We start from the raw sequence: 14,503 nt of genomic DNA, 5'->3' as shown, positions 1-14,503 counted from the left end.
TTTCTTTCCTACACAGGCCATTACAGAGCAGTGAGTGGAGTTCCCCGTACTAAACAGCAGGTCCTTATCGGTCATCGGTCGTATGTACAGTCGTGTCTGTATCTCAGGCCACTCCCCCAGCTTGTCCCACCCCACTCCTTCCCCTTTGATAACCATAAGTGTAGTTTTTGTATCTGTGACTCTATTTCTGTTGTGTAAATACATTTTTTGTACCTTTTTTTAAATATCCCTCATATAAGCGATATCATATGATATCTCTCTTTCTCTAGGGACTGTATCTTTTAAGTAGAAGTTTTAACTGTAGTTCTGCAGTTTCCCAGCACATTGTGGGTCACCTGGAAACCCACTCACACATTATTCACTACGGAAAAATGCATCTGGGGTCCAAATCATTGGTTTGCAAAACGCTGAACTTGGGGAACACAGCTCCTTTGTAAGTGGGAACAGCCTGGATTCAGAATGAAATCAAGGGTCTGATGTGTCCTGTCTCACAAAGGCAAAGATAAGCCCGGAGAGGATGCGGCTAGGGGAGCCCGGTCAGGAAGGCTGGTGCTCAGAAGAGGCAGGGTTGTAAGGGCAGGAGCGAGACTGTGTGGTGGGCCTGCAGGCACATTAGTTCAGTGAGAAGGCCAGCTTATCAGCTAGATGGCCCATTTGTGGGGGCGACCAGAGAGGTAGACAGCTTTCCAAGGGTAGTCACTTGATTTGATCATCAGCTGCAGGGCTTTGGTGGGGCCACGTTTCCAGGGTGTGGAGAACCCGTGTCTGCGTGGGATGCTCCCTGCGGGTGGAGTGGGGACAGACCAGTCAGGGACCTGAGGGAGCTGCTGTGGGCCTCTTCCGTGGCTCTGTTTCCAAGCTATGTCTGTTTTCCACCTGCTGTCTCTAGTATCGCTTCCTCGGGGCCAAGGCAGCTTGGATCCTGTGAGTCATGTTCTCTGCTGACCCTGGAGTGTTTATATGTCTGGGGGAAAGAGAGAGAGGGAGAGAGTCATAGATGGTGGACTTCCTGGAGGAGATTCTACTACCCTCATGTCCCTGAGCCGGCCAATAGACACAAAATGGCTTTTGCTCTCTCTGGGCTTACCAGCTGGTGCTAGTGGTAAAGAACCTGCCTGCCAATGCAGGAGATGTGAGACTTGGGTTCGATCCCTGAATTGGGAAGATCCCCTGAAGGAGGGCACAGCAACCCACTCCAGTATTCTTGTCTGGAGAATCCCATGGACAGAGGAGCCTGGTGGGCTACAGTCCGTTGGGTTGCAAAGGGTCAGACCCGACTCGCACGCACAGGGCATTTGTAAGTCACAGGAGGATATTTCTTAAAGCTCCCTTAAGCTTAGTGGAAGAGAACCAGCTTACTGCTGCATGTGGAAGGTCTGAACAGGAGGCAAGCACCTTGCAAAGGGCTAACTGGAGATGGGCGTGGGGCCCAGAGAGCAGCCCTTTCTGTGGGGTGTCCACGGTTGGGCCAGGAGCTGTCTCATTCTGGCCCAAGGGGACGGAAGGACGATGACACCCTGTGGTCCTGTCCCCTCAAGCCACCTCACTTCCGTCTCTGAGTAAGGCTGGGGGTGGGGCGGGCTGTATAAATCCAGCTTGAGCTTCTAGAAAGTTTAGAGGCATAATTGTAGCGATTTGGGAGGCTCCAGACAGCCACATGCCTTAAGTCAGGAAGCATCTCCCTGGATGATTGAGAGCCAGTAGCTGCTAGGCCAGTTCTCTACTCTCTGGGGAGGAGCCCCGGCCCCCACCTGCACCACGGCTGGCTGCCTGGTGTTCTTGCCACCAGGAGAGGCTCTGGCCTGCAGCCTCCCACCCATCCCCAGACCTTGTGCTCCCCCCAGGCTGAGGCTAAGTTTGGGTCACTTCCCTTGTTTTTTCTTTCTTTTTTTTTTGTGGGCTCTGTGGTGCCATCTGAGGCCGTACCACCCAAGAAGGGGCCTGCTTTTTCATTTTGCTGACCCAGGAGGTTTGCGGATGAGCTTTTTGTGTAATCAACCAAGACAAACCTCTGACCCTTTGCATCTCCACCCATCCCATCTGGTTTGGCTGTCTCCTCCGCACCCTCCACTCCCAGGAAGTAGCCTTGACTCAGCTCCAGCCCTGCTGTTCGGAGTGTGGGGAAAGTGAGCAGGCCTGAATGGTGCTGACCTGGGATCCAGAGGCCCCAGTGATGCCCAGGTCCTGTGGGTGGGGCCCCTTCTGGTGGGGCCTCGCTGGGGGCTCTGTTTCTGGGGCCAGAGGCTGGCAGTGTGCCCTGGGCAGGTCAGAGGTGGGACAGAGGTGATGGTGATGGGCAGGCGGGCCACACCCAGCCTGGTTCCTCGTGCCCGTGGGCAGCACTGCCGGACTTTGAGTGAAGGATGCACTCGGTGTTTCTGCACACAGTTCCTTCAAGATCCCAGGGAGGACCATGGAGGCCCGGGCTGCCTTCCTGACCTAGGAGTGGGTCCCACAGGCTCCGCCCCCTCCGTAGGAAGCTGTCCTGTTTTGGGAGGCTCCAGATGTGCTCCTGACAGCTTAAGTGGGAGGATGTGGAGGGTGGGGGCAGGAGTGATGTTGGCCACACTCAGTGGGTCTCTGTGGTGACGTGGAATCGGGGACCTTCTAAAGAGGAGTGGAATTCCAAAGGGTCAGGGTGTGGGGAGGGGTAGATGGTTCAGAAGCCTCCCTCCTCCTGGTCACACCCTTCTCCGCATCCCCCCTCCCCCCCGCAACTCCTTTCCATTCCTGGGGTGAATTTCTAGCCTCTTGTATTTCTGTTAACCCCATTAAGGCAGGCTATCCCTTTGGGGACAGAATGGCCACCTTTCATTTCATGATGCCTTGAGATCAGATGGGAGAAAGGGTACAGAATGTCCTTGGGGGTAAAAGGCCTGAAGATGACCATGGTATTGACCATGTCCCACCCCAGTAGGCCCCTCCCCTCTGTGACCAGAAAATACAGAATTCTTCCACCAGTCCAACACCTGGCAAAAGTGGTGCAGGAGCAAGGTGGAGGCTTTGGAGGTCAGTGGTCCTGGCCGACCTCCCCTGGCAGATCCACAAGCTGTGTTTGATGGGCGCTGCTTGTCCCAAGGTAATTGCCATGGCCCCCCTCCCTATGGAAGGGAAACGAAAAAAGGGTGAGTTTCCATAGCCTGGGGAGAATGCCACACTCAAAGATAAACTCTGTACGTGTCATTTCTGCAAGTTGGCTTGGGGTCACATTGTCCGTGACCCCTGCCTGTGAAGGGCCATTCTGCAGGCCTCTGCTCCCTAGCTCTGTGGCTCTCAGTGTCCACACAGGGCCAGGGAATCTTCCAGAGATTCCCTGGGGACAGTGGCCTGGGGTCCACTTGCACCTTGGGCAAGTCACATTCCCTTTCCTGGGCTCCGTTTCCCCTTCTTCCTCCAGTCCGGATGGGCCCCTGAGGTTCCCGCCAGCTCCCTCTCCCTCACTGGGGGCTGCAGAGCAGGGAGCTTGAGGCACTGCGGGCCCCCCAGCTCCAGACCCTTGCTCTGGGACAGCCCAGCCCGGTGGAGGACGGGCGGACAGGCAGCTTCTCCCAGCAGGAGGGTGCTACACTTCCCAGGCCAGAAACGTTCCCCATAGGAAGGTGAACACGCTGCCCGCAGCGGCAGCCGGATTCCGAGTCCAGCCGGAGTCCAGCCGGCGTTCAGATTAGCCGCGTTCTTAAACCCTCCCGAGCAAGGGAGCGAGCGCCGGTCATCAATGATTCATGCGCCCCGCCTCCCTCCCGGCGGCCACTTGATGTTCCCTCCCGCTGCTCCATCCCGAGGCTCCGGCGGCCTCTCGCCCGCCCGGCGGCACCCTCTCCCGCAGGGCCGCCCCTCCAGGCGGGTGGCAGCCGTCCTCCCTCCCGGCCGCGCTGGGTAAGTTGAAGGAGAAAGACCGCTTTCCCGCGACGCTTCAAGTGGAAATGAGGAGGCGGCTGCTCTTGTTTGCGCAGGCCTGGCCTGCAGGTTCTGCCGCGTCGCCGCGCTCCAAGTTTGAAGTTGGGAGCATGAGTAGGGCCCAGCCAGGGGGAAGCTGGCTGGGGGAGGTGGGGACAGAGGTGGGGGCGTAAATGAAAAGAGCCGGGGTCGGGGGTGGGGAGGCAGGACTTCGGCCACTAGAGAGAGAGAGAGAACAGAAGAAAGTGAAGTGACTCCTGCTTGGGGAAGGGAAGGAAGAGGTTGTCAGGGATTGAGTGGGAGGCAAATTCACATCGTCAATTGCAGGATTTCTTCCCAGCTCCTCCTCCGGGACAGACAGCCCCTGAAACTCTCCGGGTGCCCACGAGAACTTTGAACTGGGAGTTTCTTCTGAGATCTGGCGGATCGGGAGTCTGGGAGCTCAGCCTTCACCACTGAATTCCCTGGTGGTCTCAGCGGCAAGGAGGATTCGCAGACAAGAATCTTTATTGTCTGTGGAGCCTCAGCTCCGAGTTACTTAGAAAAACATGTGTGTGTTAAAGCCGAGCTTCCCTGGGGAAGACACTGTGTTCGCATGAGGAATGAATTTGGGAAAAGTTGAATTGAGGAGAGGAGGAAACAAAATCATATTCAGAAGGAATGTTCTTGAGGCTTGGCAAAATCTGGAAGACACTTTCTTTCATTGTCTCTTTTTAACATCCTTTTGATTCTTCCTTCTTCCGGCTTCCAACAAGTCCTTGCTTGGCTTGGCCTTCAGGTCCCCAGGAAGGACGCCCCCAGGGGTCCTGAAAGTGGGGAGCTTGTTCCAGTGGGGGTGATGGTGGTCCTGAGGCTGTGGGAGTGCCGCCCTGGTGTGGAGGAGCTCACGCTCTCAGGGGAGGGCCAGGGAGGGCCAGAGGCCCTCCTCAATCCCCATCCTTGCATGGGACATCCGTATTTTCCTGTTTGCTAGTTGGAAGCAGAGAGTTACACAGGGAGGTAAGGTCTTCTTGGCGGCTGCCTTTGGGGAAGTGGTGACACGACCCCACCATGTCAAATCAGAGTCTGCGTCTGCGGAAGGAGAAGTGTTGGAAACCTGCACGTAGTCGACGTGGGGGAACAGCTGCCGTCAGCTGGAAACATGCTCCTCTGTGTTATAAAGGGAAGCCTTCCCAGGCAGGGGGAGCTGCGTGTCATCGCCCTATGAGGGGGAGCCCCAGGAGGAGACGGGAAAAGTCTCCTGGAACGTGGTGAGGGGCCAGGAAAGGGTGGGGATGAGATGAGAGAGGAAATGGGCCCCTTGATGTCACAGGCATTGGGAATTAGGATCCCCCTGATCCTCAGGGCAGCAGCAGGACACACCCGATGGTCGTGCGGAAAAATCTCTCTCTCGCTGACGTGCTGAGACAGGGCTGGAGGGATGGGACAGATGGCCTTGGAGGGGACCAAGACAGGGCCTAGCAGAGATGAGCATGGCCTGGCCTGGAGCTGTGTGGGGAGAGCGCTTCCTCTGGCCAGCTATTGGTGAGTCGGGGGCGGACTACGGTCAGGGGGCCAAGGCCCTGGGCATTTGAGTACAAAGTGCCGTTCAGTATAATGGACACAGCTCAGGCTTGCCCATTTGTGGTTTTTAAACAAATCATGATCCCTACCTTCCAAACAATTTAAGGTTTTTTTTCCTAGCCAGCCCCATCACAAACTTTTGAAGCATGAAATGAATTTTGCTGCCCCCCGCCAATAGGATCCTTTCCCTAGATAATGGATTTTATGAAATGGCTATAATCCTCCCAGGTAATGAGCGAAAGCTACACTCTCCAGTTGGACCTGGCATTCCTCTTCCTGATTTATGATGTATTGGTTAAAATAGTAAACTGATAGCAGTCGCAAAATAGTCATCAATCACCAGGCAGTGTTGTTTAAGCTATAGAAAGGTTTCCAGAAGGGAGATGCTAGAAGCCAGCAGAGGAACAGTTTGGCAGTCCCAAAGGCGTAAAGCGCCAATGAAAGCAAATCTATGTGCTTGTGTTTTGAAGTTGGAGAAATGCAGTGAGGAAGGAACTGCAGGCAAGCCTGTTCCCAAAGGTCAAGGGGTGTCCCCTCCTGCGCTCCAGGCTGCAGGGGGTCCACGGCGCTCTCCTTTTGACTTGTAGTTTGTTTCTCTTTCTAGACCTTTTTGGAAATGTCCCCAGTTTCTAATATGTGTAAGAATGTTGGGCTAGTGGGTGGTGTTGAGTTTTAAAGCAAGGTCTATCAGACGTCTAAGCGGCGTCAGTGTATTTTAACTAACACTGGAGTACAGAGCCTTAAAGTGTTGGTTGGTGTTGGAGAGACTGATGTTCTTGGGGGGCAGGGGGGAGGCGCGGAGAGCTCGGTTTGGTTTGCAGCGTTGTTTTCACAGAATTGCCCCTATCTCAGTGAGTCATAACTGTGAATTACTTCTATCTGTTTAAGTGGAAAGCTTTTCCATCATTGGCTGAATGAATGAATGGGAGAAAAGCTGTGATGATCTGTGTAGTGTCTAGGTAACCCCCTCCCTATTTTATAGCTGAGGAAGCTGAGTCCTGGGAGAAGGGAGCAGCTTGGCTTGGGTCTCGTAGGGAATTGGTGAAGTTGTTTGGCATGGGATGGACCCCGGTCAAGGTGCGATTCTCAATGACGTCGACCAGAACTTGAGCTTTGCAGGTGACATGGATCAGTGGTTGTGTCTGTTTAGTACCAGCCCTGCGTTGGAGGGCAGGGCATAAAGCTGGCAGCAGGTGACCCCTGTGATGAGATTGCATGGGTGCCTCCGCCCCTCCCAAGGGCTGGGTTACATGCCAGCTTCAGACCCTGCCCCTGCTAGAGGGCCACCCAGCCCCTGGTTGGCGCAGAGTGCCAGGCGCCCCAGAGCCTCCGGATGGCTGTCATACGACCCCCTGAAGCTTCCCTTTGCTGTGGGGCCTCCTACAGAGCCGGCAGCCACCAGGCATGCAGTAAATGCGACCCGTGTCCACCCTTTCCGTTCGGTGAGCAGCCGTCAGGCACCAATTCTCTGGGCCGGGCCCCATGCCAGCGCACAAATGGAAGCTCAATAAGAGATGGTTGGAAAGGCCACTTGGGATCGGGGACAAGGCTGTCAAGCCCTGTCCTGGAGGTCAGGACTCCCAAATTGAAGAAGGCAAATGCCAGGACTTGAAGGAATAGATGGGAAAGAGTGACTCATCACTGCACTGGCCTTAAACTAGTGAACTAGGAGAACGAGACAGCCCTTCCCTCAGGCCCTTCCTCCAGGCCACGGCCACCAGGCTTCCGCAGAGGCCCTGATGCCGACACCCCTGGGAGCCTTCCTTATCCTAAGTCATGGCTTTTATCTCAGTGAGCGGGGCTGCATCCCCCGCGCCTGCGCTGAGCTGGGTGTGGTGAGCGCTTTGTGAGCGTTCGCCTTCTAAATGCACAGAAGGGGCTGGCTTTTTGGAAAACCCTCCCTCCAGGGGTCCTTCCAGGGCTGGAGATCCTGGCCTAGGCCTCCCCATCCCCTCTCCCCTTCCCCCCCAACTCTGTCCTGACACCCGGCCAGCCACACCCACCCAGGACAGAAACTTTTCTGTCCCTCCCGCACCTGGCTGTCCAAAGGTGAGCGCTCAGCATACCCAGTCTGCACTCTTCTCGAGGTGCGGTTTGCACAGGACGGCTTTTGTTCTTGTTAGAGTCGCTAACCTCTAAATCTATTTAACACCCCTTCCCTGGTTGTCCATCATTATGACACATGATTTTCCAAAGGATTTACTATTAGTTAGCAGCACAGGGCTTTCTCCCTGGGGTCGCAGCTACTTGCAGTGAAGAAAATGCATGTTCAATGTAGCAATTTGTCTTTTTTTTATGTATTTATTATAAGAGTAAATGAGTTATTGTTGGGGACTTCAATATTGTTGCAAATTAGGTGCTGCACGTGGAGCCGGGCCCATTTATTATGTTTTTCAGCTCCCACAGCCAGCACACCCTTTCAGAAACCAGTGGAGAATTCGGGCCCTTCCCAGGGGGCACCAGAGGGGGGCGCTCAGGGTCTTCTCACTGTGCCGGGGTCAAAGGCGATAGGGAGCCACCTGCTGAGGCAGGGACGGAGTACAGAGTTTGTCCTTGTGCCCGGTGGTCAACGGTGGGCGGCCGATGACCCGAGTCTGCAGGCTGGAGCAGGCAGCAGCGACATGACCTCAGACTGTGACACCTGCCCCGTGACCTGCTCCACGCCCATGTGGGGCGGTCAAGAAGCTGGGGTTGAAGATCTGTGCCTGGGGGTCCCTGGGGCCGTGACCTCACTTCTGGCCTGGTGGGCCAGCCTCGGAGGCTGCATTTGTGTTCTGATTTGGGATGAGCTTCTGAGGGATGGAGTGGTGGTGGCCGGACCCCTGCTGAGGTGTTGGTGTACCTGCTGGCCCTGTTTGATAGCCGCCGTCTGGTCTGGAAGTGGACACGGGGGCTTCAGGATGCTCGGAAGAGAGCTGGGTCCTTGTCCACCAGAGCTGAATCCCATGCCATCAGATCCAAAGAAGGGTGGGCAGAGACCCTGGCATGCAGGCTCTTCTTGAGGCTGGAGAACCAAGGGAAGGCCACCTAGCCAGTGGTCCAGTGGTCAGAGACACAGGCCTGGTCAGCCCAGATCAGACCGACCAGCCCAGATCAGAGTCCTGGCTGTGTGTCCCCTCGTGTTTGTGTGACCGTGGACAAGATGCTCAATCTTGCCCTGACCTTCAGGTTCTTGTCTATAAAACGAGGCTGATAGCCCATAAGCATCATCGAGATTTGATACTCATGTCTCTTGAACCCTTAGCATGTACTCAGCTCAGAGGAAGGGCTCAAAATATTATTTGTTTAATTTACTCTTCCGTGGGCTTTTCTGAAAACGGGAGGCTAAACCTTCAACATGAATTATTCACTTGATTTGATTGTAGTAGTAACATATGTGAATAACAGGTGCAGAGGAATCCCTCCCTCCACACTACCACCCAGACAGAGCCTGTGGTGAAATCTTGGACCATGTGCTTGCATTTCCTTCTCTGTCCACATATTATACACACACATCTATTTTCTTTTTTCTGACAAAATGAGATCGTATTGTATTGCCTGCTTTGGAACCTTTTCACTGGCCAGGGCATCCTGCCCACTTCACCACCCCTTGTCATTAAAATTCTACCACTGCTGTTCTCAAACTTTTTGGTCTCTGGACTCCTTTATGCTCTTAAAAATTATGGAGAACTCCAAAGAGGTTTTTCAGAAGTGTTGTATCTATCGATATTTACCATTTTCAAAATTCCAACTGAAAAATGTGAAAGATATTTTCAACTCATTTTAAGATAATAGTTACAAAGCCACTTCAAAATAAGGAAAACAAGCCATTTTTAGGAAAAATACTTGCCAAAACAAACAAAAAATGAGAAGAATGACCTTGTTTTTCAACTGCACATACCTCTTAACTGTCTGGTCTTATAGAAGGTAGCTTTTTCTTATGTTTTCTGCATTTGATCTGTTCCGTGGTAGCCTCTGGGAACCGCCACTGTCCACTCATGAGAGAGCGAGAGGGAGAAAGATGAAATCTTAGTAAAAGATAAAGATAGCTTGGCTTTGTGGAACCTCTGGGAGAGCCTTGGGGTCCTCAGGGATCTTTATGCTCTGGTCCCCTTTTTAAAGCCTAGCGAGTGTTTGCAGCCTCCCCAGCTGGGGCTGGGCCATAGGCATCCCTAGAGCGGTCGAAGGCTCCCTAGACAATGCTCCTCCTCTGAGCATCTGGCTGCATCTTTCTCCCCATTACCATACGATGGAACTGACGTCAAACCTTGCTTGTGTGCAGGGAGTGTGACTGCTGAGAGCATTTCATACCTCCTCAGTCACCTTTGGTGGAGACGCCCGGGGTCTTCAGCCAGCCCAGCACCTCACCCAGGTCAACTTCTTTGTTCAGAGGCTGGTCCAGGAGGGAGCTGCTGCCCCAGGGTCTAGCCACATGGGAAAGCCCCCAGGTCCCGCCTGTCCTCACCCCAGAGCGCTTCTGGCCTCAGGCCGTGGTCCCTACTGGCACCCGAAAGGCCAGAGTGATGACATTGAACTGAATATGGCTGCTCTTCCAGAAACGCCCCTCGGGCCAACAGAGCCTACTCTGTGCGAGGGCCCCTGTTTGCCTTGGCGTTGGCCTGATTGCTCGTCTGGCTGGCCAGCCCTTTTCAAAAACTGCGGTGTTCTGAAACTTTATTTTTCAAGAATTCCTGGACCTGGAGCAAGGAGGGAAACAGTTAGGATAATAATCAAAAGAACCAGTAGCAAAAGTAGAATGGTAAGGATTGGAGATTCTGAGAATCGTCAGAGAGCAGCATAGATCAGGAGAGAGGCTCGTGGTGGGTGGGTGATGGGAGCCATGGCCCCGTGTATGTGGAGCAAGGCTGTGCTGACTTCTCCCTGTGTCAGCGTTTGGGGGAAAGATGGATGTGCCCGGAAGCGGCCGCACTCCTGTCTGTATCAGCAGGGCCCACGTCGAACATCCAGGGGTGGCATCCATCACCCACGACCTGTAGCATTTGTCCTGGTTGTTTATGGTCTCCTGGCATGCATTGTTTTCTCGGGGCTGAAATATAGCACGCTAATGAGGTATCTCTCTGCTCAGGAGGACGCGGGCGGCTTGGAAGGATGCCTCGGCAGGATGCTGACTAGTTTGTCAACAGCTGCATGCGGTGGCAGCTGCTGTCCGTGCAAAGAAGAAAAAGGAGTTTGGAGGGTGGTGCTGGGAGAAGCTGCAGTGAGGACGCAGTGGGGTGGGTGCCTGGGAACCTCCGTTCAGTCAAGGGTGTGCCTGGAGGTGACTTTCATTGGGGATGTCTGTTCCTGGGCCTGACGGCCCTGGGGCCAGCAATCACTCAGTGGAATGTGGCTGCAGGAGGGCCAGGGGGACTGGTAGGCCTGGGTTTGGGTCCCAGATTTCCCCCCATTCAGCCTGAAATGGGCCTGTTTCCTCATCCCTCAGGTGGATGGGGGCACCCACTCTTGTAGGCACTGGGAGGCTTGACTGTGGCTTGGGGCTGTGCTGCGTCTGAGGTGGTGGGCAGCTGATGGTGGCGGCTGAGCCCGGCGTGGCAGTTGACTTTGTACTCACAGGGGCTGCTATGGATCAGGAACCTGGGTGTGGGTAGGTGCTGCCCCCGGCCGCACACGGTGTCTGATCAGAGAGCAGGTGTCTCGACAGGCGCAGAGTGGGCTCAGGGGCCGGGGAGCTGGACCAGATCTGGGGGAAGCCTCGGGAAGGACCTCGGGGACCTGCGCTCTGCGTACCAGAGTGGCCGAGGTGCTTCTCAATTGGAAGGAAGTCATATGAAAGGCAGTTTGCCCAGATGAGGAAGGGGAGGGGCTTGCGAGGAGTTTGAGAACAATTTTCAAGCCAAACAGAGTAAAACAAATATCATGTGATAACATTATTATGTGAAATCGAACTGGGGGAAAAAAGACACAAGTGAACTTATTTCCAAAATAGAAAGGGAAGGAGCGCACCCCTGTGCTCTGGGACAATCTCGAGGGATGGGATGGACTGGGAGATGAGAGGGAGGTTCAAGAGGGAGGGGGCTATAGTATACCTATAGCTGATTCATGTTGATGTATGGCAGAAACCAGCACAACATTGCAAAGCAATTATCCTGCAGTGAAAAAAAACATAAATTAAAAAAAAAAAACAGAAAAGGACTCATGGACACACAAAACAACCTTACGGTTACCAAACGGGAAACGGGGGGGAATAAATTAGGAGGCTGGGATTTACAGATGCACACTGCTATCAGTTCAGCTCAGTTCAGTTGCTCGGTCGTGGCCGACTCTTTGCGACCCCATGGACTGCAGCATGCCAGGCTTCCCCGTCCGTCACCAACTCCCGGAGCTTACTCAAACTCATGTACATTGAGTCGGTGATGCCATCCAGCCATCTCATCCTCTGTCGTCCCCTTCTCCTCCCGCCTTCAATCTTTCCCAGCATCAGGGTCTTTTCCAGTGAGTCAGTTCTGCGCATCAGGTGGCCAAGTATTGGAGTTTCAGCTTCAACATCAGTCCTTCCAATGAATATTCAGGACTGATTTCCTTTAGGATGGACTGGTTGGACCTCCTTGCAGTCCAAGGGACTCTCAAGAGTCTTCTCCAACACCACAGTTCAAAAAGCATCAGTTCTTCGGTGCTCAGTTTTCTTTATAGTCCAGCTCTCAAACCAAAGCTTTGGCTAGATGGACATACTGCTATACATAAAATAACCAACAAGGACCTACTGTATAGCACAGGGAACTCTACTCAATATTTTGTAATAGCCTATTAGGGAAAAAGATCTGAAAAAGAATAGACTTATATATTATATATGTATGTATAACTGTTTTCTATGCTGTATACCTGAAATTTACATGACATTGAAAATCAACTATACTTCAATAAACATTTTTAGGGAAGAATGTGTCCTTGGATTAGAAGAGCCATGATACATGCACCATGTCCCTGGTGAAACTTCCCAGCTTGTAACAACAACAACTAATCATACTAGCTGCTCCTGTTACGTCCACTAGCCATGGCCCAAGCCCTTTACAGACACCATCTCTTTTCTTGTCCTCACAACGCTACCTGTGTTATCACCTATAAATTCTGTACAGTCAGTCATGATAGAGATCCCGGGAGGATTCCAATGGAATTCTCCAAGTTGATGGTAAAATTCGCATGGAAGAGGAACTCGTCCCACAGAGCCAGGAGTGTTCTGGGAAGGAAGACAGTGGTGGGGTGGGAGGGCTGCCCCTGAGATACAGAGCTGGAGTGATTCTAGCAGAGCATTGCATCAGAATGAAGAGTCCAGAAAGACAGAAATGTAGAATTGGGGGGTTAGCCTGTTTTTCACAAGGATGTCTATTGAAATCAGTAGAGAACGATAATGGTGTTGTTGGTAGAATTAAGACAACGGGTTAGAGAGAGAGAAATTAAATTTATAACTCCTCCTTTTTTTTTTTTAAATTCAAGTTGTGTAAGTGAACTTTTCTATTCACCCCAACACTTTGGCCACCATGGGAAGCCTTATACAAGACACAAATGTGAAAGCCTTAAAGGAAAAGATGGATATGCTTGACTGTATCAGAAATGCATACTTCTTCCCTGGCGTTTTTATTGGGAATTTTCAATACATTTTTCAAAATTTTCAAATTTTGAATTTTCGAACATTCAGCAGAGCTGAAAGAACATTCAGACCTGATTCTGCCATGATTGTGTTCCTCTCCTGGACCACGTATCTGTCTGTCCATCTGTACCTCTCTGCTACCTCTGTTTCATCTGATTTCTGAGGCAAATCAAAGTAAATTGGTGCCATCAGTGAAACAGTAAACTTTATGGGAAAAAGATGCTATAAATGAAGTTAAGAGACATGGCAGCTTGGGAGAAAACTTACTACACGCAACTGAAGGGCAGGAAACTTCACCAAACGAAGGAAAGGATGGTCCCGTTTTTCTAAAGAACAGATAAAACATAGAAATAGTTAATTATGAAAAGAGGAATTATTAATGTAATTTGGATTAAAGGAAGACCTCTCAACCTTCTTAGTATTTAGGGAGTAGATCTTGAATTGGCAAAGACGGAGTAGTAAGGAAGGACAGGATGCATGCTAACGGCCCTCCCTTGGTCGCTGGTACCGTGTGAGCTGGGGGGGGGGGCCTGTGGCAGCAGGTAATGACGGTTTCCCTTCTCGGGATCTACCCTGGAAGAGCATGTGCCCAATGAGGCCTGCTCAGAAAAGTCCCTTGTAGCCCTGATTAAAATAACAAAAGGTTGCAAACACCCCAAGCAATCCAGAAATGTTTAAACAAACCATAGCACCTCCGTTTAGAGGAGCCATATACAACAGTTAAAAGTGAGTCTGATCTGTTAGTTCTGACATGGGCTGATCTCTTAAGAAGCATCGCTAACTGAACCGTGAACAGACTGTATCTCTTAACTTGTACAGTGTGAAGGAGAGAACTTAGAAACAGCACAGCCAGCCTTTACTGGGTCCTTGTGTTTTCAGGTCTTTCTGCCTGTTATCTCTGTTCCTTGACAGAAGTCTGTGTAGTCCTATTCTTCCCATGTCACAGATGAGGACAGTGAGGTGAGTCTTGCCAGGATCACATCTGGACTTTCCTGCCTGCAAAGCTGTTGCTGTTTCTGCAACGCCTTCCCTTTGTCTAGATAGGAAAAAAAATGATACCTGAGCAAAAGCTCGGGAAATTGAATTCCCTCCCTACCCTGAGCTTTCAGACCTTGCTATTCATTCAAATACTATATTTACAAATATATGTATATATATATATATTATATATAGCTGCAGATCAGAAACACCATTTAGGTGCAAGCTGGAGAAGGCAGGGGACATGTCGTGGGCAGGGCACTTTGGAGCGGGTCTAGTGTCCAGAGGTGCAGTTTCTTCTTCCTCGGGGCTGGCCGGAGGCCACGGAGGCCGCCTTACTTGCCGAGCAGGCATCTCTGCTGGAGCAAACAAACTCTTCGGGGTGGTGTCATGGAGCCACTCCCCGTAGTGACCTGCTGGCCATGCATGCCCTGACCTGGGGGGCTCACAGAACACCAAACTGGGCTCAAAGCCAGCCGC

At 52.2% G+C, this 14,503-nt stretch overlaps 1 protein-coding gene across 5 annotated transcripts in view; it reads left to right on the top strand.

The window, feature by feature from the left end:
- The window catches only part of GLI2 (GLI family zinc finger 2), a 262,316-nt gene that overhangs the window by 131,892 nt on the left and 115,921 nt on the right, over window positions 1-14,503 (top strand). Inside the window, exon 1 of one of the 5 annotated variants that reach the window (XM_043488286.1) lies at window positions 2,469-3,876. The exons of the other annotated variants lie outside the window; for them this stretch is intronic. The gene's annotated coding sequence lies outside the window, so the exon portion shown is untranslated. Of the gene's footprint in view, window positions 1-2,468; window positions 3,877-14,503 lie in introns of those variants that run through there. 5 annotated transcript variants of the gene reach the window in all.

The sequence above is a fragment of the Cervus canadensis genome, chromosome 15 (genome assembly GCF_019320065.1).
Source record: "Cervus canadensis isolate Bull #8, Minnesota chromosome 15, ASM1932006v1, whole genome shotgun sequence".
In the NCBI taxonomy this organism is placed as follows: Eukaryota; Metazoa; Chordata; class Mammalia; order Artiodactyla; family Cervidae; genus Cervus; species Cervus canadensis.
This window is presented reverse-complemented; position numbering and strand designations above follow the sequence as displayed.